The sequence below is a fragment of the Ambystoma mexicanum genome, chromosome 6q, assembly GCF_040938575.1.
Source record: "Ambystoma mexicanum isolate Mex_15411 chromosome 6q, UKY_AmexF1_1, whole genome shotgun sequence".
Lineage (NCBI taxonomy): Eukaryota > Metazoa > Chordata > Amphibia > Caudata > Ambystomatidae > Ambystoma > Ambystoma mexicanum.
The window spans coordinates 1,267,431,183-1,267,457,871 of NC_090937.1; positions in this window are offsets into that span (position 1 = coordinate 1,267,431,183).

Genomic DNA, 26,689 nt, shown 5'->3' on the forward strand with positions numbered 1-26,689 from the left:
GAAAATCATGCCCCCCCCTTTGATCCCTTCTTCCTTAACTCGGGAGATACCTTCACTACTGTTGATGCATGCTACACAGTCGTGCACATAGTCTCCTTCTTCTACCTTTTCTGAAATTAAATCTGCTGGGTTTACTGTCCTGTAACTCGCCGCTTCTACTGCCGGGTTCGTTAGTATTGCCTTGTACCTGAAGACCTCTGAGCTGTCAATGTTGATTTTGTTTTTTCCAGTATGGCAAACAATGCATTTTCCATGTTCAAAACTACTGGGCACCCCATGGTTATTGTGGAAACCTTTCCAATAGCGAATGTAGCAGCGGCAAGTGCCTGCTCACATGGGAAGTGTCCCTGCATCCAATGACCCACTATAATATACAAGTGGCTTGTGTACCTGTCCCTTTTTATGTGTCAGTACTGTAGTCATTACTTTTCCATCTGAGTGTGAAAACATATGAAACTTCTCTTTGTAACTGGGAGTTGCTAAGATTGGTGCATGTGCTAACTCATGTTTTAGCTCATCAAAACCTTTGCCATTTCAGCTGTCCATTTTCTGTGTGTTTTGTTTTTCTGTGCTTATTTTAGTGCTTGCAAGAACTGCCTGCTGTATGTTGAGTAATCAAACACCCATGCTCTTTAATAGTTTCACAAACCCAAAGATTGCTGCATCTCTTTCACTTTTTTGCTTGTGGGGTCGTGTGTATGGCCTCTACTGTCTCTAGCATTATTTGTCTCCCATCTGCTGACACAATATGACCCAAGTACATCACCACGTTTTGACAGTATTGTAACTTCTCTCTGTTCACTTTGTATCCTTTGTCTGCTAATAAAGTCAGTAATGTCACTGAGACCCCGCTACACTCCTCTTCTGTCTAGCTGCACACCAATACATCATCAACATGCTGTATTACTTTGCCAGAAACCTGCAAATTGCTCAAATCCATTTGTATCACTCTGTTGAAGATGTTAGGCCCTTCGCAGTACCCTCGAGGCATTCCAATATGTACAAAATGCATGGCACAATACGTAAAGGTGGTGAGATACCTGAAGTGTATTACTCTGTTGACGATGTTAGGCCCGTTCCCACTACCCCTGAGGCATTCTAGTATGTTCGAAAAGCATCCCGTGATACATAAAGGCATTGTGATACCTGGAGTCTGGGTGTAGTGCAATGGAGAAAAAGGTGTTCTGTAAGTCAACCACTGTGAAATAGTGTGCTTCCATGGGAACGCTGCAAAAAATGGTTGTGAGGTTGAGAACCAATGGATACGGTGTCTCAATAATGTCATTCAGAGGGCATAAATCCTGCATGAAATGCTACACCCCTCCCTTTGCTTTCTTAATCGGATAGATAGCTGTGTTGCAAGGTGATGAGCTCACCTGTATTATGCCTTGCTGTCATAGGGTGTGGACTGTGTACTGGACAAAGTAGGCTCAGTTCAAACACTACCTCTCCTTCTTCATTGTCTTTTGTTGCAAAGAACTCAGTGTCACTTACTCCTATTAATGTCATTGCGGGATCAATAGACAATATTGAGCGCCACTGCATGTTGTTTTCATCAGTGGCAACTAGTATAATCATGTCATGGGAGTTTCTTTTGAATACAGAAAAGGTGCTACAATATGTTGCATCCCTATCGTCAAGGGGAAATCTTTCAAAATTGTCCCCAAAGAGCCTTGTGTGTCCAAACCTTTGTTAGATAATGGAAATACTTCTTCCTTGATGCACAATCTGGTTGCCCCAGTATCTCTAAGAAAGGAAAATCCTGCTAGAACAGAACACACTTGCATTCCCCGTGGGCACCTCTATTGGAAAAAAGTGTTATCGGATGACGCAAATGGGTTACCGCCCAACATTGTCACTCCAGTGTATGGGGGTATGGTATTCTGTTCCAGTATTGTTACCCCTTCGGGTATCTGTGTTTGCACTGGTGCATAAAGTACACTCACTGTACCTTGAGTTCCCGTTATTTCTCCAATTTGTACCTGCATTTGTCCCTGGGTGGTAATACCCTGAGGCGGGCTGTAGCTGTAATTGCTGTTGCTGCAGCATTACCTGCACTTGCTGTGGAGTCTGTTGCATGTATGCCTGTTGTTGCTGTGGCATGACCTGCACCTGTTGAGGGGTCTGCTGCTGCATGTATGTCTGTTGTGGCTGTCCTGCCTGTGCAATGAGCAGGCACGTTCATGCAGAATGTCCAAAAATCCCACATGTAAAGCACTGCACTCCGAAACGTGAAGTCACTCCCCTGTATCCCGTTTCCCTTCCACGTGTGTACTATCATCTCGCAGTCTGATACAGTCCCATGTATCCATTCCCTCTACCTGCCTGCATAACCCCTGGTTGCTGCTGCACATTTATGAATGCGGGTTGCTGCTGCATCTGTAACATTCCCCATTGCTGGTTTGGTGGCATATGAGTGTAACCTCATGGCTGCATTACCGTGGCCATTGGAAGCCCCCCTTGCTGAGCTTGTGGATCCATAACTTGCCCTGTGAGTACTGTTCCCTCCATGTGTATTTTTGCCAGTTTTTTCTGAACCAATTTGTTTTCTGCTTTGATTACATTATCAACTGTCTCCTTATCCTTCTCTTGTTTCCTTTTGCAATAATGTACAATATTCGTCTATATCTCAAGGCCACATCTTTGCTTCAATTCCCACTATTTTTCTAAAGGGGCCTGCACATCCACAGTGAGCCCCCTCACTAAGCTGTAGTAAAACAATGGTATTTTTACGTCCCATGACTGTTTATTTTCCTGCGTCCATATGTCCTGTATGGACCATATGTATTCTGCAGGATACTCGTCAGGCTTCATTTTGCGAGCCAAGTTAGACCCCATGGCTGACGTGTCTGGATACAGCACCCTAAGAGCCTTCCAAACATATGCTTGATAATTGTTAAAGGATCCTCCATCGTACATGTTAGATCTTAACTTTACAGTTGAATACCCGGCCTGTTACAATGTTGTAATGTTGTGTCACTTCTCTCGCCGACCATTACTGTAACAAACTTTTTATGTCTCCTATGGCCAATGGGATTCCCGCTGTCTCTTTCTCAAAAACTGCTCGCCCCCCCCCTTACTGAAAGTAGACTGTAAACCAAATTGTCCCTGTTCATTGCCTGCCATGGTATGCAATAAAGCTTGCCCCTTGCTTTCTGTAAAAGGGGCATTTGCGTGTGTGTTCTGCATTTATTGCCATGTTGTCAATACCGCTATTTTGGTTTTTCTGCTTCAGAGACTATTTCCACAGTCACCTAGTGATCCTTCTATTTCCTCCTACTCTTTAATCTCTTCTCCTTTCCCTTCTCCTGTCTGTTAGACTGTGTGTCTCTAGTTCATCATTCCTGTGATCGCTGTCACCATTGTCTTCCCAGTCCAATATGGTGCCCCTTCATCTGCTGTGTCAGTTCCACTATAGTCAGAGTTCCGTTCCCACTTGTCTATTTTAAACTTTATGCATCCTGCTGTCCACTCCTGCTCATTCGCTCCCTTCTCATGTTCCTTTCCTTTTCTTTCTCCTCTATTTCCCTTTCCATAGCTTTTTTTGCCTCCTTGAATACACTGTTAAGTTGTTGCTTCACGCTCTTTTATGTCATTTAAATATGTCGTCTTCCCTTTCTCGTCCTTGCCGGTAATACCTGTGTCGTGGCTTTAATAATAGATATATGGTATAGGGTGGTGGCGGTGCACTTCCCTGCTCCTCGTCCTCTTTCCCTTTCTCTGTTTCTTTCTCTCTCACTTCGTATATCTTCCAATCTTCCAAAGCCCCAGATTGTCCTGTCCCTTTTTAAGTTTTTCCCCTTTGTATGTGGCTGCTAAGTACGAGTACATACTAGCTATAATATCTTTATCAAACGTTCCCTCTCTGGTCCACTCTTTATAACACTTGTCCACTGTGTCGTTCACCCACTTGAAATGGTACTGTAAAGACTGGAGGCGGGTATCTGTACTCCTGCTCTCTATATGGCAGAGTAGAAGCACAGAGCATCGCAGCCAAGATTCTCTATATGGTACAATGGATGAGCAACCAAGGCTTAAGCTCTCAGGAGGTGATGTAGGCTGGTTTTTAAGTACAATGTAGTCTCCAATCCACCCACACAGGAATGTCCACACACTACATTATGTGCTAACACAGTTCTTTATATAAATAAGGTTCAAGATGTATACATCAATTAATAACATACTTTGTACTCTGGCATTTCTAATATGGCAAATATATTCAATGGGCCTCATAACAAGGTTGGCGGTCCGGTAATAACGATACCGGAAAGGGAATACTGGCATCACTTACCGGACCGGTGCATTACGACCCACAATGCCGGTGCTACCGGCATCTCCAGGGACCATTGTGACCGGGTAGCACCTACCCAGAATGGGCGCGGGCATGTGGCAGCCATGCCAGTAACAATGCATATGTTTCTTGTGTTTGCAATTGTGGTCTCATGTGATTTGTGTCAGTGGGATTCGTTGTGTGTTTGCGTGGCTGGGATGTAGCGTTTGTGTTAGGGCTGACTTATGTGGGAGGCGATGGGCCATGTATTTGCTCTCATCTACTTGCCATTTGGACTCTAACTTTGTACTCGGGGTATTAGGTGTGTGTGGTGAGTTTTGTATTACGCTAAGGGTCACTCACCGTCATCGGCCGATGATGGGACTCCCATCTCCGAATGCCCGATTCCCTCTATGGACTCCATGTCGATCACAGAGCTACAGGTTTCCTACCACCGTTCCAGCTTGATGGGTGATGAGGAACCACCACCTGTTGCCTGGGCCAGGCTGTGGTTGGCGGACAAGGTGTTGCAAACACACAGCCGGAGATTGTCCCACCTTTTTTGACTGTCTTTGACACTGCGTGGGGTTGTCCCCATTGCAGAGACCTTCTGGGCCACCTCATCCCAGATATTTTTCTTCCTCACTTGTGCAACACAGCGCAGGTCTTGGCAAAAAACAACATCTGCATGCTCGTCAAGGCTGTTGGCAAGCACATTTAGCCCCTCGTCGGAAAAACGGGGCTTACGCAGCCGAGGTGTGCCTTTTCTTGTGGCCTTGGACATGTTCTTGCTGGCAGGGTACACAGTTCTGAAAATCCAGGTCCTGTATGCAAAGGATTGCGATGGATTGTGCTTTTCAAGATGGCCGCCGGTGCATTTCCCGTTACGGCGCAATGCCGTTATTTCCGGTGCAGTTGTTAGCAGTGTCGGTATTAGCGATACCGGTATCAGCAGTGCCATTCTTAGCGGGTTCTGCAATGCTGGTGACAGCATGTACGGATTTGATGAAGCTGTTATCAGGAAGTTTGAAGGCCTTATCGGCATGCCGGTACTGCCGTTACTGGCATGCCGTAATGCGCATGTACCTAGACTTGGAATCAACCGTTGATTCCGGCAGCAGTGCTACACGGACACGGTAGCACTGGCATGCGCCTAATGGTGATTTCTTACCGCCAAACTCGTAATGAGGCCCAATGGCTATGTGGTACCAAACTTGGCTATTGACTATTGAAAATTCTAATGGCCTAAAAATCAAACAGTAACAAGGATCAGCATAAGTCATGTTAGTTTAAACAATGGCAGAATACTTTGTCCATCTACCAAGACACAGTTCTGTGTGAGGATCCCCCCCCCACCTGGGCAACCTGTAATAAAGAATATTAAGAAGCCCAGTCCATTAAGGTTACAATAGTCTTGTTTCCTGGTCAAAATGTTTAACTACCCCAATGTACCGGAGTTAGAAGAGCTTCTTAGACGGTTCGCTGATAGATCCCTCGTGAGTGGACTTCTTTCAAAGCAGGAGCCACGGGCTGCTGCGATTCCTTCGAAGAAATGTGAACACTGCCGTTGAGACGGCAACTTCATCCTTCGCGGTCCGTGCCGACGATCGATCGTGGATGTCCTGCGGAAACAAGGCATGCGGTGCACCTCGATGTAAAGAGTCTGGTGCAGCAAAGAATACTGGGTGAAGAATGTAGACCCGGCAATGAGCGTCAGGAGTCGGCGTCGACGATCTGGACACAACCATGGCTGGATTTCGGATCTTAACTCATCAGCGTCTTTGTGGACTTCAGGTGGCGGGAAAACCCACCAGCAGACTTTCCTCGGTCGTTGACAACCTTACATTCTCCGGTGGGACAAAGTGGTCAGCGGTAATGGCAAGGGAGCCCTTCGTTCAATGTTCCTTAGGCAAGGTGGAGCGTTGTGGCTCAGGTCGTCGACCAGCACAGCATGAAGCTGTCCCTGCTTCTTGGCAACACGACTCAACTGGCTTCCAGCGGTCATGGAGATCCTCTGAACCCCGGTCGACAGCGATGGACGTCGCTGGCCTAGATGTCGTGGTGCTATACTTCAAGGTTTCTCAGCGGACTCCATCTCCAGTTGACAGCCTTTTGGGACTGACTTCCAGGGTGCTTCAATAAAGATCAGCTTCTACACGATGTTCCCTCGCAGATCAGGGAGAGATCTCTTAGCCAGGTCCTCTCTTGGATCAGTCCTTCACAGACTAGAGAGCTTTTAGATTTCGTTGATGGAAAGCAGCAGCAAACCTTCTTCTTCCAGTTGGGCTTCAAGGATAAGCAGCTTTAAGTTTCAACTTCAGCTTCTGAGCAAATTGGTAAGGAAGAGATCCCCAGATATACAAATCTGTACCTCATTCAGAATGCTGAGCCAAGCTCAGTCAGCCAATAAGACAGAAGGGTACCCATGCAGGCAGGCAGCCAATCAGGCTTACAGTGCATTCAGGCCATTCACTTCCACCCAGATGCCCATAACAGGGAATGTGTATTTGGGCAAGCACCAAGCCTTTCAGCACACCGCACTGCATTCATGTCAGTTTCAAGCAGGGCTGTCTCATTCTTTGTGTCACATACACAGACACCAAACACCCATAACATAGAATGCATATTGATCACACACTCCATTCACCCACGTACCCCGCCCCAAGTGTGTACCCATAACATACAGTCACTGGGAAGGCTCCAGCCAGTCTGGCCTGGTCTTCCTCACAGTACCATATATGGTTCTTCCACCCAACTGCCAGTCAGTGGACGGGACAGAGTCCGGGCTTCCCGGGACATTGGGAAAACCAGGTAATAGGTAATAGATACCAAGGGGCCACATGGGCCATCTTTCCCGTCTATCAGGAATCCACTGATTCCTATGGCAGGGCCTGGGTATCCCAAAATGGAGGATACTCAGAGCACCTGTCAAATTCAGCATAAAGCTAAAATCAGCCCATGCCCTGATCTGCGGGCCACTCACAGGTGCCCAAAAACATACACTAGGGGTACAGGGTTGTAGCCCCACCCATGGGTGCCATAAGGGTATCCCAAGGGTCTCTGTTCAACATGACCAAAAAGAGGAAGAGCTGCACTGCCAAGAGTCCCAACTGGATTCCTATGCAGAAAATAACACAAAACAAACGTGATAAGGGAGTACAGGACAAGGACATGGAGGCCCTGTCCCTCCAATGCAATTGCAGCATCACAGTCGCACACCCAGACTGAGGTTCGGGTGGTCTAATCTCCTATGAGATTGATACCCTCATCCAGACGGTCAACATACCTTTTGGAAAGGCCATCTTCTTTATCATGACTCTTCCCTGGTCTATGCTCAATAGTGAAGTCTAGCCTTTGCAGGCTAATAGACCACCTGAGCAGTTTCGGTTGTTCAACCTTCATCTGCATAGGCCACTTTAAGAGCTTATGGTCTTTTTGGACCTTGAAGGTAGATCCCGTAAGGTAAAGCCTAAAACGCCTAAGGTTGCAAAGTATACTGAAACATTCCTTTTCAACAGTAGCCCACCTAAATTCTCTACCTTTGAGTTGCCTACTGATGAATATGATAGGATGTCCCCTCCCTTCATCATCTAACTGAGAGAGCTCCAATCCCGGTGTCACAGGCGTCAGTTTGAACAATAAAGGGTTTGCTGCAATCAGGTGCACCCAACCCAGGTGCCCTGCACAGACATTCCTTCAAGCCAACAAAGGCCCTATGACAGTATTCCATCCAATTAACCTTCCTTGCTTGTTTGGGTGATGTCAGAGCTGTCAGAGGTGCAGCTATGGTTCCATATTCTGCCATGAAGTTTTGGTAATACCCAGTGAGGCCCAAAAAAGCTCTCACCTGGGTTTGAGTAGTGCGAGACTCCCAGTCATGTACATCCTGTACTTTACTGGGGAGAGGTTGAATTCGACCCCCCTCCTACCTCATGAGCAAGGTATGTGACTTTCCCCAGCCCTCCTTAGGCGCCTGAATGTCTGAGGGGGACAGGATGTGAGGGAGGGGGTTGAGACTCCCTGCACAGGGTCTCCTTGGAGACCCATGTCACACTCTGTATGATTGGCTGTGGTGACTGTCCTGCCGGGACAACCACCCTGCTGTGTGATTGAGAGCCAGGCTGTGTGAATGGGGGAAAACTGCATAAATAGCATGTCTCTGGGACTGAGAAGGCAGAGTCGCCACTGGTTCGAGAGAACCAAGAGAAGCTGACAGAAGAGGACTTCTACCATGACTGAACCTCCCGGTGAAGCCCTGCTGCGTGTCCAAATCTCCAAACTTCGATGACAGGGAAGATCTGCAAGGAATCTTCTCCCCTTTAGCTTGTGGGACCAACCAGTTCGCCAAAGTGCAAGCCAGGCCTCCCTCCTCTGGTCGAATTTGCTGTGCACAGCTACAGTGAACTGGATAGCCAGGAGGACCGGATCCTGCTTGGGTTTTAAGGAGCGCACCTTTTATTTGTTGCTTTGATCAGCTGCTGGTTCCTTCCCTGGGCAGTGCAGGACCCTCCAGTCTTCCTACTTTGTGTCAGTCCGACAGTCGCTTCAGGAACCGTGAGCCTGCAGGACCTGCCAGGAACGTCTGCCTCAACTACAGCCTTCTTCTTCATTTAAGGTACTGTACAAACCCGGTTTTTCGTTTCGTCCGACCGCAGAGAAATCTTTCACCAATCCAAGGCTTGTCCTTCTCTATTCTTTAAAATAACTTTTCTCCCGACCAACTTCGTTCCGAACTCTTGGCAAAGATGTAACTGGGAACTACTCTGAACTGTGTGATCCTCTACAAAGACTTTGGTCCCTTGACTTTGGCCCAGGCCTCTTGATTTGATTTCCTCACCGTAGTTGCCTTTTCTAGATTGCCCTGCTTACTTACTTGTTGTTTAAATTGTTTAAATTGCTGGAGTGCCATTTTGCTCACACTTCATTTTGAGCTTAACTTGTCCAGAATCTATTGGGTGATGTGTAGTGTATTAAGAGTGTGATTTTTCTACTGCTTTACTTTAGTGAATTGTTTTACCACTGATGTGTAAATAAATGTATATTCTTTTACTCAGAAACCTTGAGACAGTGTTTGTTTGAACCATAGTAATTGCTGTCCTTTGTGTAACTATTGATACTGCTCACTTTACTCTTGAGATAAGTCTGGCTGCTCAGCCATCGCTACCACTTTACTGTGCAGTACAGGCTTGTACCAAAGGTGAATTTGTACTGTCACTTTCAGGGACGTCATTTCACCAAAATGCCAGGGGTAGCGGAAGTGACATCACACGACCCTTGACCCCCTGATGACATCACAGGAAGTGATGTCATTTGACCCCACTCCAAAGTGATACTGCGGGTAGCGATGGAAAACGACCTTTCACCCGTTGACAAACCAAGAAGTGGCATCACATAGCATTGTACACTACGAAAAATATGGTTACGATATCACTATAATGTGATGTACATTTCATACAAGATTGGATCGCCATATGTATCGTTAAGATCAGTGTGTATAGGCCCATATTACCAAATTACTGTGAATGCAAGCAGACGTCCATGGCCAAATGATAATGATGTGTTATACAGCACTTACGCTTAAGCGCTTTATATAGAAAACATATACACCCAATATTACCCAACCTGTGTTGGTACTCATTTATCGACCTCAGAAGGATGAAAGGCTGAGTTGAGGCGTTTAAGAACAGACTAAATCAGTGACTCACCCCCTGAAGTGTTCCTGAAATAAACCTTTAATGAGTCTAACAATTAGATTCCAGAAAGACACATTATTTGGTATTCCTGTTCTTTCTTATTTAGGGTCAGTGCTGAAAGTGTTAGACTTGTGGCACGCCTGTTCTTATTTTTCTTCTTTTTTTTACAGGGCCTGAACAGGAAAGCCAGCCACTGCAGAAGTAAAGAGCCACGTTGTGCTGGCCATAGCCCAGGAGCTTACATTACAAAAAAACAAAAAAAAAAGATTTTTCTTTTTCTTCTTTTTTTTATAGAGGTCGCACGGGAGACCACAGAGGTTGCAAGGGAGACCTCAGAGGTCGCAATTACGACCTCTGGTGACCCCTAAATGACGTACCTGGTCACTTGTAGTCTTAATTGTGTGTGGTGTTCCCAAAGGGTACTGCATATGATTCTGCCCAACATGACCTTATCTGGATGTGGTTCTTTACAGCATCTGACATCCTATAGCACCTGATTTTGACATGTACACTGTCACCATTGTCAATTTTGTGCCTGCACCACAGAATGAGGCCTGGTGTCAGTGAGAAGAGAGGGACAGACTGCCGGAGCAAAGCCCTGCAGGCCCTCTGCTGCACTGGTGTCAGATCTGGAGAGAGATGTACTCCCCCAATGAGCCATTCTGAGAGTTGCTATGCAGCAAATCAGGAAGGGGCTCACTCTCATCCTCCTCTTTCCCTGAAGCTAGCAGACAACGTGAGACTTCCTCTCGTCTGTGGAAAGGCTTGAGCCTAATAACGTAGTCTACCTGAGGGGCTACCCCAGGGACTCCCACCATGTCAACAAGATAGTTGACTTTGCCCATCTTGGAGATTATCCGGAAGGGTCCAGTCCACTTATCTGCCAAAGTTTGAGGCATGGTAAGCTCCATCACAGGGATCTCCTGTTCTGGAGTCCAATCCACTTGTGAGGCCTTAAGGTCAAGTAAGTACTTGTTTAATTCTTGGCTTGCCCTAAGATTCGCTGATGCCTGGCCCATCATCTGTTCCATCCTCCTTCTGAGGCCTAACACACAGTTCCTCACTTGCTTGGCAGGACCTGGTGGGGTGGCTTCCAAACCTTCTCTGATTAAGCCATGTGCCCTCTCACTGGATGTCCAAAAAGATGCTCAAAGGGGCTGAGATCAACACCCTCTTGAGGCACTTCTCTATACTCAAACAGCATGCATGGTAGGACGAGATTCCATTTCCTCCTTAGGGGCTCTTCCAAAACACCAGCATGCCCTTGAGAGTCTTACTGAACCTCACAACCTGACCATTGGTCTGGGGATGGTAGGAGAAGGGGAATGTATATGTTACTCTGCATTCTTTCCACATTGCTTGCATGTAACTAGACATGAAGTTGGATCCTCTGTCAGAGACCACCTCTTCAGGGAATCCACCTATAGTGAAAATACCCAGGAGAGGCCTGGAAATCATCTTCGCAGTAATGGTCCACAGGGGTATAGCCTCAGGGTACCTGGTGGCATGATCAACCAGGATGAACTGGTGTGGGAGGGTCTAAGGGACTGACACTGTCGATGCTAACCCTCTCAAATGGTGTGCCAACCACTGGCAAAGGCTGCAGTGGGGCAATGACACTACCTCCAGTCTTGCCAGACAACTGACAAGTGCGGCAGGTCCAGCAGTGGGAATCTACTTCTACTCCCATCTGGTGCCAGTAGAAATGTGTAGATAGCCTTTGCTTAGTCTTCTTGGTCCCAAAATGTCCAGCTAATGGCACCTCATGCTCCAATTGCAGTAGGAAGGGCCTGTAAACCTTGGTTAATTCCAACCTCTTGAGGGCACCATATCAGGCTTAGTGGGCTCACTACAAAGGAGCTCATCCTCCCAATAAATCTTGAACAACCTAGGCACTTCACCTTGTGCCTGAACCTGGGCCTGTTTTCTTAGACCCTCCAGAGAGTGGCACTCTCTTTGAACCTTACCGATGTCTCCCCTAGAGGGCCCCCTTCAGCCAGCCGGCATTGAAGGTCAGGGTGATCCTATGGGTTGAGCACCTCTACAGCAAGAGGGTCTTTTGGCTCTACTCCCTCAGGAGTCTTGGGTTACCACTGGACCCAGCCTGTCCAGACCCTGCTTCCCAGTGGGTGTTGCTGAAACAGCAGGAAGAGAAGGAAGCCCCTTCATAGAGGCTGCCTTCTTGCTCTTCCTTCTTGCATTGGGTCTCCCGTTTGGCTTGGGTACCTGAGTATCAGTCAGACCCGATGTGACCTGAGACCTAGTGACTGCAGCAGCAGTCTGGGGGAGTCCATCAGAGATCAACCGCAACTCTACTAGATCATTCCCCAACAAGATGTTGAACCAGGACGGGTAGCTTTGCTGACTTGTTCGCAATCGTGATGGTGACTAGGGCTACAGGAGATAATTTGGGAGGCCCACCAGCGACCCTGGTAGTTCTCAGTGGAGCACCTAGATAGTCCTCTGGCATGAGCAGGGTCCTGTCTACGACTGTCATACTCGCCCCAGTGTCTCTCAAACCAGTAGAAGGCTGGCCATTCAGGAGGACACTTCTCAAAAATCTATGGTACCTCTGCATTCTGGTCCCAGGCCCCAAGGGACACTATGGAAATCTCTGTAGGAGCACCAAATGTGATTCCTGTAGAGGAGGGGAGGACAGTGGCTTCCACCTCTGGCTTGAAGCAAGGGTATGTCAGGCTGACAGCCTAGACTCCAAGTGCCTTACCTTTAGACTTGTGGTCACCCTTTTTGTGGTCCAGAGCCCAACAGTCCCATCGAGTGCCAGGAATGTGAGGTACAGTACTGGATCCACTGGGGGCCTGCTTTGCAGCAGGAGAACAGCTACTCTTACTCCCACTCCTATAAGACATATCCCCACTCGATTTTTGGTTCTTATGAGAGGAAGGTTAGGTTTACTTGGCTGTGGATGCTTGGGAGACTCCTCAGTCTTCTGAGAGGCCCCTTTCTCGTTGTCCTTGTCCTTCCCACCGGGTTCCGTAGGGGACACCCGGTGGGAGACCCACTTGTCAGCCAGTCTGGCCAGCTTAAAGGGATCCAAAATGTTCTGGTCAGCAACATATTGACGCAGCTCTGGTGAAAAGACTTCAGAAAAATGCTCAAAAAACAAAAAGTGGGACAATTCAACAAAGGTTTTCACCTTGTATCCATCAATCCACCCCATCGTGTTCATATGCACAGCACTTACCCAGTCAACCCAAGACACAGGGCCTCATTCCGAGTATGGCGGTGGGGGGTTAACGGCACCGGTAAGGATGCCGGTGCCGTTAACCCCCTACCGCCACATTCCGAGGTCCATTAGCGGGTCTCACCAGGAACGGCTGGTCTGACCCAGGTCACACCCCAAGTGTGTACCTACAACATACAGTCACTGGGAAGGCTCCAGCCAATTTGGCCTGGACTTCCGCACAATACCATATATGGATCTTCCACCCAACAGCCTGTCAGGGGAAGGGACAGAGTCAGGGCTTCCAGGGACTTTGGGAAAACAAGGTAACAGGTAATAGAAACCAAGAGGCCACAGGGGCCATCTTCCCTTCTATCAGGAATCCACTGATTCCTATGGCAGGGCCTGGGTATCCCAAAATGGTGGCTACTCAGAGCACCTGTCAAATTCAGCATGGAGCTGCCACCAGCCCATACCCTGCTCTGTGGGCCACACACAGGTGCCCAAAAACATACATTAGGTGTAAAGGGTTGTACCCCCACCCATGGGTGCCATAAGGGTATCCCAAGGGTCTCTGTTCACCATGACCAAATAGAGGAAGAGCTGCACTGCCAGGAGTCTCAACTTGACTCCTGTGCAGAAAACAACACAGAACACACCTGATAAGGGAGTACAGGACAAGGACATGGATGGCATTTCCAGCATCACAGGTACTTTAGTATTTTATAGCGGTATTGGGCTGGCTTCTTACACATATGATTGAACGGAGCATCCAACCACAGGGTGACATGGTCTCTGCCTTATTCTTTTCTATTTAAAATATTCTCCTCTTCTCTTCCCTTCCTTCCCTTTATTATTTTAATCCATTAAGCTCTTCCTCTCTTATCAAACAGTCCCGCTCACTCAACCTTTATACTTACCAATTCACTCGATCGCCCTAGTTTCACTCTCTCCAGCCTTCTCCACAGGTCTCACCCTTTCACACTTCTCACTCGATGCTTGCACACAATGGCCTTCTCCACAGGCCTGCCTTGTTATATCGTATTAGTACAGAAGTGGCCTTCTCCTCAGGCCTACGACCTTAACAATGAAGCCTGATATTAGTATGTTTGAAAAAGCAATACTCCTCTTCTGGCTCAACTATACCAGCAACTTGTGCTATGTGGCTTTGCGGTTTTTACAAGTTAATTTGGCTCTGGCTTTTCCGTTCTTTCCACAGCCGCATAAAAAGAACTACTATGATCACTTTTCACAACACAGAAAAACGAACTGCTGCACATGCGCTCCTTTATACCAAATAAACTCTTCCCTGAAGCAAATAGAATGTTGCAACTATACCAATCGCCTGCACCACGCGCAACTCTTTTCTAAAAATGGTCACCACTTACTACGCAACCCTCTGCTCGAGCGCAGATGTGCCACTGCTCACAGCTCCCTATCGGAACTGTAGACCTAATAACTAATACTGCTATGGCCAATCACCCTGTTGACCACTTTTGTTGTCCTGAAGACCATAAAAATAGTCCTGCCCACCCCTGGTGTTTTCATGCACGGGTACACTCACATATCCTTTTAGGGGATTCTTCACATCTCGCAGTTTCCCTTTAAAGACCTGCACTTTTTGTCAGAGTGAAGGCAGCTCCGCCCCAGGTGGACCTATGGGAAATGGTGTCCATGGACCTTTCAGCTTGAGCTCTTTATACTGGCCAACGGAGGCTGTCCTGCACTCCTGCGGGGGCACAGCTGGAATTCTCTTGCCTAGGTCAAACGGCAGAGATATCTCAGTGGGGCTCAAAAAAATCGCTTCGTAGGACTCACCAAAAAATTACAAAAGTAGTCAAAAAGGAGTGTACGCCGGTGCAAGAAGTAATGCAATTTTATTCAGGGCCCCAGTCATGGCTGGAACAGCAAATTCAAACAGATTGCGGAACAAAACTGCATGAAAAGGTGCTGTCAAAGAAACGCCACAACACTAAAACCTTTTTAGTTATCAAAATAATTAGCATTTGCGATCGAACAACATGAGAAAATCTCTCCACGCAAGTTTGATTGGATCTTGCATCTTAAACCCATATACAAATCATACATTGCAAGCAATGATTGGGTTCGTGGACGTTCCCACACCGCCCTCAATTATCCTCTGTCTCACAATCCACCCCCAATTCACAAACACAAAATGATGTCAATTATACATTTGAGGTGACCAGCAGAACTTTAATAATCTGCCCTGGTCACCTCATCCTGATTCACAAGAGAACAGCTAACCACCATGTCACCATCAGAGCTTTGAACCACGGACATACTGCTGCCCAAAAGGTTGCACTAGAAAATTGCATTTCATAAATGATTTTGAATTATAAAATGGTAATGTATTCATTCTTCGCTGGCGAAACCTGGGAGCTCTAATCTGTCCACCTAAAAAAATAACAACCATTGTGTACTTCTCTTAACGCTGGCCTTCGATCGCACACTCTGCACTCATTTACCAGCTGCAGTGACCTTTGTCGCAAACAAAATACTTGCACACATTTAAAGTAGAAGAAAGCATTTTAGGGCCTGTTTACTGGGTTTCATTCTACCACAATGCAGGATTATACTTACCTATGCCTCAGCATATATGGATTAGTTTTATTAAGCCTTTAGTTTCAATTCATCAGAAAGAGCCACTCCCCTTTTACAGTGCTACTCTCACAGCTGATAAGTGCATTCCACTATACTGTGCTGAGCTTGCATTTTTATTACAGACTCATACACAGATCTAAATGTCATGGTATGCAGTGATTATATCGAATACAAAACAACTAATGAAAAAATAACGAATGAAAAAACAACTAATACCAAAATAACTAATTCTGAAAAAACTCAAAATGGGGTTGTGAGAGGGAATAGTGGTTTTGGGGATGTGGGAAATGTATTATTTTAAAAAAGCAGGGGATTGGGGGTGAACCCCCCAAAAACAACAAAAAAGAGATTACTTATTTTGGAATTTGTTGTTTTTTATTTTTTCTTTTTTCTTTCGTTATTATTTCATTAATTATAACTACTGCATGTAACCAAATGCCACAGCTCTTTCAGACCAGCTTAATTGTGTTTAATGGAGTGCTAACTACAGCGTCCCTTTGATAATATTACTTTGTAGTGTGTCAATAAGATCAGAGTTAAGTTTTCCCTGATGTCCAGCAAAGCAACATAATGTGAGTATTTTGATTAGGGAAGTCACAGGTCCAGAGGTAAGACATGTTAAATACAGTTTATAGACATTTTCTTGCTCGGATTTAGGCAGAGCAGTAATACCTTAGGTTTTGGCATATGTTAGGAACATGTAGTTACCAGCAGCTCTGCAGTCAAGGTATGCCATCCCTGAACTCATCTTTCCACTAGCATTCGTAATTGGTACTGGAACAGATTGAAATGTTGATTGATGTTTTAGTTGAAGGCTAGAGAGGTTTTCCATTGGCTCTTTCTTCTCGAGTTCACCACACGTCTGACAGCTCTTTAGTTCCCCTGCTATGTAGTTGCCTGTATACGAGTAGTATTCTCAGTAGTCTTGCATGAAGCTCCCAATATTTTTTGTGAAATCTTGGGCCTTGCCGTTTACTTTCAATTCTTGTCAAAGGTCTTTGTATGAGTCCTATCTGCATTGTCTCGGGAGGGGCTTCCAATGGATATAAAGCAATCTGTTCAGATTGAGATGGCACAATTAGGGGTTGATAGTACATCTTTGTTCATTCCTGTGTTGACTGAAACACCAGATCAATATGTTCAACACACATGGCTGCTGGATACACTACTTGAGCATGCCAATCTTTTAGTTCCCTTCTCGCCTCTGATAGAAGGAGTCTTCTTTTCTTCTGTCCAATTGTTTACGAAGATGAGGCAGTTAAAGGTAGCAACACATACAACCAGATTTTGTGTTCCCTGTTCACTATCTAAAGCGTGTGAATGGGCTTTTTGTATGAACATCATTTCTTGTTCCTCTTTAAAGCCTTTATGGTCATCTGAATTAGCTCATCTCTGGGCACCAAGGGGAGTAAACAGCAGAATTGTCCCCTTAGATGAAAAAATGCAAATGCAATTTTCATGGAATCATTTAGGAATGCTTTGAAGAGACCTGTACATCTTTCTGGTGGGACCAACTATACAGGCAAGGGTGTTGCTGCCAGAAGAAGGACTGGACCCATGTTCATAGGTGATGATGGAACATCATTACTTGAAGGGTTCAAAAGGTTAGGACATGGGTCCTTCCCCACTGGTCATAAGGGAGTGAGTTTAGCCTGTGTGGAATTTATCCATCCCACTTGGGAGTCAGTAACACCTCTGTTGGCTACAACGTCTTTATGGAGCGGGCCAATTTATTCGTTGTTAGCCTGCCGTCGCTCCCTTAATTCCTTAGCATATTGGCTAGCTCAAGCATGGTTTCTGAGGGATTCATAGTGTTCAGAGAAGAGCTATACTTGGGATGGGTGTTCTTTCACACATAATCCAAATTCTTCTAGGTGCACTTTTGGGTCTTTAATACCCTATCCAGATTCCTATTGGGATTACTGTAATATCTCCATTGGAAGATGTCGAGTGGAAGCATATTTGCACAACTGATGTGTTTACCAGTCTTTCCCAGTGCTGTTGTAACCTTTGAATGTAGATGGTTGAAGCAATTGTGTAAGGGTATCTGAAATAAAAGGGACAGTGGATTGGATCTACTTCTCTCTTTGTAATCATTTAAATGGGGGTATGGATCTCGAAAATACCAGTGTTTGGTTCTCTTAGGTATTCATGGAGTAGATGTCAATTGTTGACTTCATAAATTGATGCTAAAGTCAGTGAAAAATCTTTGGCAACTGTTTTCAGCTCAATCATAAAAATTGCAGGAATGTTCCCCAAAGATGGTCCTTAATCAAGCCGCTATATTAGCCGATATTATTAATTGTAGTGGTTGAGGCCCAGTCAATGCACCTTATATGGTTTGTAGTAATGCTTCCTGTCTGCAGGCAAGTCGTCCCTGGGTACCATCCAGAGGTGACTCTGAAAACCAGGACAGACTGGGTTCACAATGTGAACTGGAGTGAAACTGGAATCCATATAAGTGCATGTGCTTCAGCTGGAACATTGAGCACTGAAATAAGATGGTCAGTGTAGTTATTTGTTGATCTGAATTCGTGAAGCGGGTAGGTCATTTCGCCCATTGGCCCAAGAGTCACATCTTATTTCCTGTGGGGCGCACTGAAGCTGAATGATCTCTCTTAGGGATGCTAGTGTTGGGATGCATTTCCAACACCCCAAATGTGAGAGGAAATACAAATTAACTAAACCCCTATAAAATCAGATATAGGTCTAGAAAATGCCAGTGGCCTAAGTTACAGACACACCCTTCCTGTTCTACGTTAGTGGCAAGGGTAAGTAACATGTTTCTGAGAAGCATTCCATGAAGAAATGTAGACAGAAACATATAGTAGAAATGCACATGGAGAGCATAGAGCATGTGGTGAAAATGCAGTAGGTTACTATTGTGCAGAAATGCAGGAGGTTTGAACACACATGTGTAAGCAGAGAAAGGTGCAACAGTGCACCACAAGTAGTGGAACAATGTTCTACTAGTAATGCCACATGTAGTAGCTATTAAACACAAGATAAATATGTTTTGCCATCTATTAAGTGCATAACAATTAGAGTAGGTCTCATTGCAAAAGTTGTTCCATTAGCCATTTAGACTTGTTAGGCCACAGAAACACTTTGATTTTTCCTCACAGTGAAATACACTCAAATTCATGCCAGGTTTGGAAGTTTATGCACAAGGCCAGTGCCTGAAAGACAGGGTATAAAGCTGCAGGGTTATTGTTCAGGAAGAAGAGCCGCAGCTGATTATCAGGCTTCGAGTGAGAAGCAATGATATAATGAAATGCTGCAATCTTGAGCAAATGTTTAGGCAGGCAAGGAACACAGGTTGATGGGACCATGGTAATGCTGAATTAGGGCTAAAGGGCCTCATTACTAGGTTGGCGAAATGGGTTTACCGGCACCAGTAATGGTGCCGCTGCCGGTAAACCCATTCCACCCTTTTACCAGGTTCCCTTGCGGGACCCACACAGAACGTCTGGTCAGACCTGACTTCCCGTGCGGTTCCTGCAAAGGGGACCACGGAGCTAATAACGGGCCCATTATTAACGGGCCCGTTATTAGCTCCATCCCCATTCCCATTGAGCCCTATGGGGGCTTGAATGGGAATGGGGAATGGTTTTGTGAATGCGGAATTACCGGGTCCTCCAAGGTTGGAATGCCCCGGTAATTTCTCATTCACAGACTCCGGAGCCCGGACACGATTTTGGAGGCAGCCATGGCGCTAATAGCACCATGGCTACCTCCAAACTCGTAATGAGGCCCAAAGAGAAGATATCAATTTGTGATCAACACTGCCCGCTTGTAGAAAATGGTCACTTAGAACAAAGCAACAGGCACATAGTTAGAAACCTGATTAACAAATAAATAATGAAACCAGGAAAAATGACTGCAGAAGGTAGCGTGCAAGTGGGCAAGGAAAGGGGATTAGAATAATGATTTATAACAAGATGGGAGAGAAAAAATCCATGCCCACACCCCAATTCAATGTTGCACAGGAAACCCAAGGCAGACTAAGAACAAACACATATTAAAGAGCCTATTCCCTGAACCAGTAGTGCTGAGTAGCATTCAGCATGATGTCATTGATTCCCATGAGAAGCAGGAAGAAGGTGAAACATGTGTCCAATGAAAAGTTGCAAATTAAACTCTAGTGCAGTTGTAACTGTGAGAACCATCATGGAATGCCAATAATCTGGTCTCCTGGGAAAAGGATGAGGTTTTCATTTCTTAAATGTCACACTGTCTGCACCTCACTCAGATTGGTCAAGACTAAGGGGTGAAGCACACCTTGAGACCCTGCAACCAACGGAAAAGGGGTTGCCATTAACCATTTGTATCATCACAGTAAATCAGTGAGAACCGTGAGACTGCATCTAAATTGGACATTAGGACATAATAAAGGGGGAAGGTACAAGTCTGGTCACAAGGGGAAGGTTTAAACCAATAGGGCACAGTAATGGATATTCGCACTGTGCTTTACAGCCTGCCATGGGAAATAGAAATCCCTGGTACCTACCCAAAGCAGCCCCTAACTTTGAAGGTTCAAAAGAGTGTTTGGATAAAGAGTAAGCGCAAAGCATGCACATGATAGAGATAGAGAATAGAGCGTGGAGGGTCCTAGAAGCAACAATACAGAGAACAGAGAAGGAACTGACAAGAGTGATGTGCTGATGCTCTCGGGGGTAGTACCCCACGATAGACACTGACACATAGAAGGCGGGGCAGCTACTCCTCAAGATGGACAGTGCGATTATTAAAGGCATCAAAATAGAGACAGGTGAAGCGATGCCCCCAAGAGAGTAGTTTACAGAGAGAGGGACATCACCACAGTGTAGACTATGACCCAGTGTTCACAGAGGGAGAGGCAGAATCGGAGGAAGTGGAGTGGGAAACAGATGAATAGCAAAGAGAGGTGGAGTGATGCCATGGGATGCACGGCTTACACGCGTCTTTGGACAACGGCAGTGGTAAAGGGAAAGAGAGTTAGGAAATCACACCAGAAGAGGAAGATGGGGACACCGTTCCCGCTGTTACAAAAAGGAATAACGAGATTCCATTATGTGCCATGGCCACACATGGACAGGAATAACCTAATGAACACATTACCATTGTTCACAGCAGAAGCAGGTAAATGGATTTATGCCTTAGAAAAACAAACAACAGGGATTGCATTAGCGGTAGGAGACATGAAGAGTCTGCTTGCAGCACTAATAGGCGAACAGACTAACACAATATTGGAGAAAGCAGGATACCAGAGTAACACACATGATGGCACTCCATTTAACAATTGCAGAGCTCATTTGTGGAATGCACTGAGGGATGCCTACCCAGATAAGCCAGACATAGGGTTGATAATGGCACGCACAATGACATCAGACGAAGACCCAGAATTATATTTTCAGTCAGTTAAGTAGATGTGGTAACAAGAGAGTCATTGGATGAAAGCATACCTGTATTTTATCATATGCTGCAAGGAGGACTGCCTGCAGTAGTCCAGGCAGATCTGGACAAGATAATGGACCCCTGCAACAAGAACCCAGTCAACTTCTCAATGGAAATCACGTGAGTGAAGGGAATCCTGAATTAAATGATCAAGCAGTAGAGTGCGATATGTAGGATCGCATGATTACGATTAAATCAGCAGTGGATGCCTACCTAATCCAATGAGTCTCTGAAGCCATAATGGCTAAACCTCCTGTGGCAAACAAAATACAAGTTGTTTGCCATGCAAAAGATGTATTTGAAGCTATCAATTCTAAATCTGATTCATTCATTGTGAGAAAAGATTCCTGTCCAATAAGGGAGGCGATCTGTCTAATCTCCAAGACAACGATGGGTGTCAGCAAACAATCATCTCAGTGTACATGTGCATTAGGTATTGCAGACACAAAAGGTAAAATTGACCCGACCATTTGCCAAAAAATGCTCATAAATAACAATGGCTCTACTAATTCAGGTCGTCACCAACATAAAAATACCTTTGCCAATTGTCATTCTCTTGTGGTGAAATGTCGAGATGCTCCCTTTGAAAAATATGATTTATGTAGAACAAGCATCTTGAATATTTTTGGTGCTGTACATGATTTGCAAGACATCCTCAAGCGACATTGACCAGGTTGAGTTTGTTTGTGACCAAAATGTGTCCATCGTGCGCCTGTGGATCAAATCAGGCCTGGTCCTGAACTCAATCTGGAAAGCAAAAATGGAATTGTTCAAGATAGGGTTCTTGGTAGCACAGGACCCTGAACGCCTGATAGAGGAAAAAAAGGCACCTTTTGAATGCAAAACTGTTGTAAATGAGGAAGCTCAGCAACAACCCATTTGTTCATGCTCTTATTGTCGCTCCATTGACATACCTCGACATGTGGAAGTGAATGCCCCAAGAACATAACCATTAACTGAAGCCATCACACATACTTTGTCCCTAGTGAGCTGGAATACCAGGACACATATTCACCTGCAATGGGATTCAAACCAATTTTTAAATCGATATGATATAGTGGCCCTGCAAGAATCCTGGTTACAAAGACCACCTCTGTGGGACGATCATGATGTCATTTTGCTTCCAGCAATTGTGGCCACAAAGGGGAGCCCTACCTCGGCCCTCTTGGTGGCAGTTAAAACAAGTAAAGGGTTGAGCATGACCAAATGAGCCGCCCCAAATAATTTTATCCAACTGGTCAAAAAATTTTATTACAATCGGTCATTGGCATTGATAAATCTATATCGTAATCCCGTAGGTATTTCAGAGGACACTTTTTATAGAGATTTATCTACTGTCCTAGAAAGTGTTGCACAAGATCATACGTGTTACAGCAACTGTTGATGTTGGCAATTTAAATCTTGATTGTTTTTGTTTGAAAAAAGGAACACGTGCTCCTGTCAGGGAGCGGTGGCTCAGGTTTGTGTCAGATCACAATCTTCATATGGCAAATGGAGCCTTTCTGGGAGATAGCCCTCCCCACCATACATGGGAGAGAGGATCCTCCAAATCCATAATTGACTATGTATTTATGATCGCAGGATTGTTCTCAAGGGTTGTCAAATTTGAAGTAAGTGAACAAACTGCAAGTGATCACTACCCTTTAACCGTGTTTTGGCAGTGGGACCATCATTTGCGTGAGCATAACCAACAATGGTCCACTCAAGTTCTACAAGTTAATACTGCCAAAACTCGCCTTAAATGGACTAATAAATCACTTGATGCTTTCGTGGAGGCGACACAGAAGTTCACTGGGATGGAGACTGATTCTTACACAGACTTTTTGTCTTCCTTGCAGAATATTTATCTTGATAATGGTCTGTATCACTTTGCACATAAGCACAATTTTGATCCTATTGTACAACAGTCTAGAATTATGTATAGGAGAGAGTTGAAAGCCACTCTCAGGTTGCCTCTAATTGAGCGCAATCAGGCACGTAAAGGGATCAAGGGCCGATATCGCAATTGGACTCGTGCAAGGAAAGCAAGGTTATTTCAGTCAGACAGCGAAGCTTTCATTCAGTCAGTATATAATAAAGACTCTGGTCAAGTGTGGGCCTTATTGAATAAAACTTCCAATCCGACACAAGCCAGTGAGCAACTGAGCGGGGTGTCTGAAGCCTTATGGCTTGAACATTTCTCAAATCTTTATGCGGATGTGAAGTTTGATAATTATAGATATGAAAATCAGAGTCCAAAAAGTTGGTGGTTAGAATGTTCCGAAGAAATAATAGAAGATCTTATAATAAAATCGTCATTGTCTCGAGCTGTGGGACCGGATGGCTTGAGCAATCTCATGTTCCAACAAAATCCAATCAGATGGGCTACTATCCTCAATAATATTTTCCAACAAATCATGATTTCCAAGACCATACCAACATCTTGGAAATCCTCTTTGATTGTTCCAATCTTTAAAAAGGGTGAGAGGGAGGCCCCGTCCAGTTATTGCCCGATTGCATTGCTTGATGCCCCGGGAAAGATATTTTCACGTCTAGTCCTGAGGGATTTTTCCAAGTGGTCCCTGGCTCAAAATCATGTTTTGTTGCAGGGTTGGGGACGGTAGTTAATCTTTTAACTCTTAATGCTCTCAAATCACAGGCCCAGATCCTAAAACTTCGCTTTTGTTGATTTACACTCAGCTTTTGACTCAGTTTCCCAAGTCAAGTTATTTGACAAGCTACAAGCCGCTAAGGGTCCTGCAACCTTATGTGACATTATTTTGGGTTGCACTTGCTTACTTCTATAAAGGTCAGATTGTCAATGATGGGTCTCTTATCCGCAGCAATCTCCACATCAAGAGGGCTGAAGCAGGGATGTATCCTTGCTTCAGCCCTCTTTAATTTATTCATACATGATGTGATGCAGGCTTTTATCCAGGTGTCTTCGGACTCGCCAAAAATTAATGGTGTGACAATTAAAGCATTGTGGTATGCTGATGACCTGGCGCTAATCTACAAAACTCCAACAGGCCTCCAACTCCTATTGACTTCATTAAGTACATACTTGGATGATAATGAATTAGTCATGAACATGAAGAAAACACAAATAGTGTATTACGCACCTAAAATGACTAAAAGGGCCAAGATGGATTGGAGAATTAAGGATGTGAGTGTGGAAGGGGTTCCAAATTATTTGCATTTGGAGATATTGGTGGATGGCATGGCGCAAGCTGATTCACAGTTAGGGTCCCTTAAACACAAATTAGCTTTCACCATTTCGCAGACAAGACTGGTATTATACAAGCATGGCAAATTTTCCATCAGACCTGCCATCTTGTATTGGCGACAGAAAGTGTTGCCAACAATTCTTTATGGTCTTGAGACTAAAAACATAATTAAAACATCTTTTTTAAACAAATCAGAGGCAAAATTCTGGAGGTCTGTGCTCCATCTTCCGCAATGTGCACCAGGTCCATGGCTGCGACATGAGTTGGGACTCACATCTTTGGCGGTGGAATATGATTGGCAGCTTTGTGCCCTGTTCCGCAAATGTTTAACCTACACACGCACTGAAAACATTTTGGCAACACTGTCCGTTTATATGTTAACATCGTCACATAGCTTTGTTCGTTGTTGGTCAACATATATTTTGAAAACTCTGGTAAGGGCAGATGTGAGTACTGATATACTCATCATGAATCCAACCAGAGCAAAAGATAAAATCTTTAAGTTGGACTGGATTGACACTAGAAATATGTGTGTCACTTATAAGGACTTTGATGTGGTTGCTTTTGCACATACAAAACTTAAAGATTTGGAAACCTATTTGTACAGAGCTCCTTCATCTCAGTTGAGATCCTCAATTTTGCGACTCTGATTTAACCTGTTTCCCACATGAGATGTTTTAGCAAGAAGGCATCTTATCAGTGGGGAAGATAATTTTTGTAGATACTGTGTGAATACATCTACTAAGGAGACCTTGAAACATATAATAGTAGTTTGCCCAGCTCTGATGGATATAAGAGCCAGATTTTTTGGAAACACTTGATGTACTTTGGTTGGATGGCTCCAGAATACAGATAGCCAACCATTCTGTCCACCAACATCATTAGCATGCGTATTGCAACCTACAACTTTATGAATGCCTTAAATTTGAATGTGGAAACTGTACTTTGTGACAACGCAGGATTCCCAGGCTGCATAGAAATTTAGAGGAGAAATGTAATCGAGACTGATCTCCGTAAATGTTAAACAATGTGACTTGCTTGAATAACCAATTAATTTCTTTTAGTTTCCAAGGAATCATGGAACACCCAATTTGGTCTTGCATATCACTCTTGTGTTATATGATTATTAAGGTTTAAGGTATGAATGTTTTAATTGGTCAATTATCTTATGATGTAATTATTCTTATGTGTAGGTGGCCACCCTTCTTTTGTTGGCATACCTTGTTTTAATTAGAGCACATTTCTACTTTTTTACACTCGTTGTTTAATTTTAGGTTGTTCTGATTGCTATGCTTGTGTTTGGGTGTTTTGTTTATCAGTTACCTTTGGAACATTCTTATAAATTGTTATAAATTGTTAAATTAATTGAAAACTTGTAAAATGTGAATGAAATGTTTAAATTTGATAAAAGTTGAGTTTGCTCAGCTAAATTCAATAAAAAAATAAGAATAATTGCCTTTTCTAACAATCTCTTGGTAATGTGTGTTCCAGTTTACCCCAAGCTGGAAATTCAATATAGAAGCATTGATTAAAGGTTGTATTTTAACTACTTCTTGACAGCCTCTTGACTGTTGGCAGTGTAAGTTACAAGTTTCCCCCAGTTGTTATCCCAAAAAGGGAGAGTTGCGCCCTTGTCGCCTCTGCATGATTTCACAGTCTCTTAGCTGTTGGCAATGCTGGTTACAAGCTTTTCCCAATTGATATCGCCCATATGGGGATATATGCTTAGGCCATTTTAGGGTGGTTTTCTCACAGACATTTGGCTGTTTGCAATGTTGGTTATACATTTTCCCAATTGTAGTCCCATATAAGGGGATTTACACTCTTGCCACTTTTGCTCTGCTTCTTTAATTGTTCAGTATTCAAAGTTATACAGTTGCTGCTTTGTTTCTTTAATTGTTTGGTATTCAAAATGATATGCTTTTAGCAATGGTCTTGTTCGGAGCACCCCGGTGTCAGTGTTAGCATTTGGCCAATTCAATGGCTTTCTCTGGTGTCTCCTTCTCGCTATCAGCTGTTGCAATGGACCTCTGGAATCCTGTCCGCGCTCTCTCCAGCTTCTGCATTCCTCTGGTGGGCTGTGGGTCTCTCCTGCGGCTTCTCGCTCACTGACATGCTATGTGCTGAATTGGAACCATGTCTCCTCATCAGCTGAGCTTCTTCTAACAATGCCACTTTCTGCTGTGCATCCTCTGCACTGCTGTTTTCCTGGTTTCTTTGCAACAGCTTTAATTGATGGACTTCCCTCTGTGGCTGTTCATGCACCTCGGGCAGCCTC